Raw genomic sequence first — 4,000 nt, forward strand, 5'->3', positions numbered from 1 at the left:
TGGAAAACAGATGGAAAATGTATCAAATAGCTTACCTAATAGATTTTTTCAGAGTTTGTATCTTTCATTGTTGAAATTTTAGTTTTCAATTTTGCTGCGTGTTTTGCTGTCCAATTAAGTCATAAAAAAAGCAAATTTACTAAGTCAAATAGGATCTAAGACAGTTAAAGCCATAACAAGGGAGGTGTGTTACCGGGTTTTGACCCCCCCCCCCCCAAAAAAAAAAGGAAAAAAGCATCAAACAAAAGCTTGACGCGTTTATAGTTTTTTGTACCCCTTCTCCCTTTTGCGGAAAAAATACAACCCCTCTCCTGAACATGAATCCGAGATACGCCCTTGAAGACAGCTTTGGACTTAATGTTAACCATAAATCCAATTTTTAGAGAGGAAGGTGCCATAGGTTTTTTTTCTGACTCACAAATAAGCATTTTAGATAACTTCTCTAAGAAAAATTTCAGGGATGGAACTTCTGGATTCTGATCTCTTAGGGGGGGGGGGTCCTCTTTTCTCTGTGTAGGTTGCGTAAGGCCTAGCGTTTTTTATTATTATTTAATATATTGCAAGACTCTTTTATAACAAAAAAATTATTTATTTCACTTCTGTACTAGCCTTGTACATGTTACTTTTTAGAAAACGCATTGCATGCTACAAGATCTGTTATAACAAAAAATGTTAATGCAGTTCACTTTAATACTAAGCCCAGCCCTCTTCATCTCGACTGGCATTAGAAAAGAGTGGAATAAAACAAAACCGCTGATATTACTATTATTTATGTACTATATAGTACTAAAAGTTAAATATACAGCAATAAAATTATCTACCATATTATGTTTTAAGGTTTTTTGTGATGAAAACCTCCACGACAAAGTTTTACTTGAGAAAAAAAAAATAAGACGTAAGAAAAATAGGAGGCGAATTCAACGAAATAATTTAATTTGGGTCAAACTTTTGCGATCTCTACAAATAATAAAATAAAACGTCAGAAAAACCAAGTTCTGCTTGATTCTTTCTTGGGAAAAGATAAAACTTAACTTTAACAACCTAATAATATTTTATTAGGGAATTTTTTGGAAGCTGACAATGACGAGTCTAGCCAAGCCCTTCAAGGAAGTCGTGTATCAGTATGTCTGCAAGTTTTAATTGTTACCAGTAGAGGGCTTACTGTCAACATTGACTGTCTGAACATCGCCATCTAATAATATTGGATGGTGAAATCGTCCATATAGAATTTATAGGTTTTTAAAATTTTGTAGTGTGTTCACTTTGTTTCCATTTTCAGAACGATAAATGGATAAACCGCTAATCCCAAATTGATCAAGTAGCCATTGTTGCGCTGGTTTTACCGTATCTGATGGGGGTTAGTGCAAATTGTATCGAGCGACGTGATTGTCCTACATTATTTGAACCAACGGTTGAATCACCAATAATGCTTCTCATTCACTTTTAATCTGTTTACAAAAATTACGATTGACACATTAACATGCAAAGAGTGCTATTAAAAAATAAAGTGTAGGATTAATCTCCCACCTTGACCTCCCCCTTCACCCCCTTAGTTCTTAAGAAGTAAATGCGGCTGTTTAAATGTGATAGTGGATAAAAGCCCACGAAAGAGGTCAGTAATAATTCATTTTAATAAAAGTTCTAAATAAGTTCTTCTGTTTTGGGTATAGAAAAATTCTATTCCAGCCAGCGAAACGAGCACTATAGCATTAGTAAAATGTAACTATGTTTATTTGTTTCTTAAACCTAGAGGTTAAAAAATAATTTTCTTTATCAAATTGGTTCCTATCCGAGAGGTATCTTTTTAATTTGTTTTCATAAAACGCGTTCTGGACATTGACAAGTCTATTGACAATAATCTGTCGTGTCCGTTGCCAAATTTCTCGGAAGCTTATTTACAAAGTTAGATCCAAAACTGTCAACATTTATTAATGAAATCTTTAAATACCTTACCTACAAAAGACAAACAGCCTAGAAATTTGACAAAGAAACTAAATTTAATATAGAGCCTGAAAATAAATCTGTGACTGAATTAAAATATTGAAAATCCAACTTGATTAAGTCCATAAAAGTTTAATGTTTATGTTAGTGCACCAGTCATCTATTGTAAAAAATGACTGGAAAAATGAGTATGTTCTAGAAAAATTGAAGTTCGTTGCACTATGGACTTATTTAGACAGGCTTTTGAAAAATACTGCTTTGAATATCGATGGTCAAATGTCTATATTTCCTTTTGTGTTATATCATGTTAGGTAATGTTCTTTTGAAAGTACAAAGGTAAGCAGATAAAGTATTTCGTCGCTAAAATCACAAAAGTGTTAATAGCTTTTAATTTTATTTTTTCTAAATATAAAGTTTTGGTGATAAGCAGATCATTGTGTTTGTAGCTACTAGTTGTTTTTGGAAGTCTTCCTCCTTCACAGCTAATCTTTCAAATGACCCTAATTTAGCTCCATAAAATTTATGGGGCAAAGAGCAAAGATTTCCGTGACATCTTTACAAACGACTCACAAATAGCTTTGATCTCATTCATGATGCTTTTCGTACGTCTAACAATGGTACTTTAGAGTTTAGACCCATCTGACGCTTTGTTCTAGAAGTAGTCCTTAAGGATAAGCTATGGAAGGGTAAGGTCTAGGATGTTAAGCGCCCCACACAGAACAATTGTTGGGATTTGTCGTCATACGGCCTTAAGATGTCTCTGTACCAATTTCCGAATAAGCTTTGGCCATAGGGTTTAGCTTCATCTCACGGGAACTGGTTGTTCGTTATAAATGACCACTATTAACCTTTTCTGATGGTTCGTATGCCATGATAGCAGGTCAAGTGCAATGAACCTGACTCTTTTTATGTAAAGAATGTCTTTGACACTATTAGATTCAATCTCTTACTCTTGACGTCCTTAACCTTACACAGTTCATTGGGTGTTCTAAATATCAGTGGCTGTTTTTTCTGACTTCTCTCCTCAACTCCTTCTCAAAGTGGAGCCCTAAGTCATATTCGTACTTATTCAGAGATTGTCCTTGATTTGCTTGAACGAGCCTGCCCTGTAAGAAAAGATTTATTCATCATGAAATATGCATACAATATTACATTTTACTATTCCCCCAAAGCCTCTTTGGCCTGTAAAAAGGGCGGAAGACAGAAGTAGTGTTTATCAAAGTGAAACTTTTACTAGAGCTCCAGTTGAGGCCAACTTGTGTTTAAAGATCTTTATACCATTCCTTTGAAATAAGAGTAATTTTTTATTAGTGACTGAATAAATGAGATCATAAAAAGGAAGTGTGACGCCCCTTTTTTGTCACGCCGTAGTGCTGTTTCTGATGAAATCTCTAAAAATCAATCCAGGATTATTTTTTTTTTGGGGGGGGGGTCGGGTAAAGTATGATTATACGCTTAAGTGGACTGATTAAAAAATGAGGACAAACTTGTGGTCGAACTGTAGGAACATTTGATGACAGCATTTTTCTACTCTAATGTGAAATTCGTGAGCTAGATTTTTAAGACTAAAACGCCTTTAAATTGCCTATAAGTTAAAAAAAAATGTCATGAATCACCATAGCTTTCTTTTCTCCCTTCTAGACTATTCTGTGCGTACCAATAAATGCCCTATTTTTGAAGTATGTCTTTGAGCAGTTCTCAAAATGAAATGACCTATTCTGAACTGTGTAGAATAGAGTTCGAAAACGCTCATGCAGAAGTTGGGATGCGCTTATGCAGACATGGTATAAACACTAAGTTGGTGCAAAGTTAAAGGTCAATCAACTAGTTATGGTTTCCAGTCATTGACTGGCAACGATTTTTTACATCTTCAAGTTGATTTGTTCATTGAAACTAAAAAACGAAATCAGAGCGTGAACATGATCGCTTTTATAGAGTATCAACCCTAAAAAGAGAAAGAATTATATGATAAAAATAAATTACAGATTAGACCAACAAAACTAAAAGTACTTTTACAAACTAAATTGTATCGGAAGGTCTATTGAATATATTGATCTAA

Source organism: Artemia franciscana, chromosome 7 (genome assembly GCF_032884065.1).
Source record: "Artemia franciscana chromosome 7, ASM3288406v1, whole genome shotgun sequence".
Classification (NCBI taxonomy): Eukaryota; Metazoa; Arthropoda; class Branchiopoda; order Anostraca; family Artemiidae; genus Artemia; species Artemia franciscana.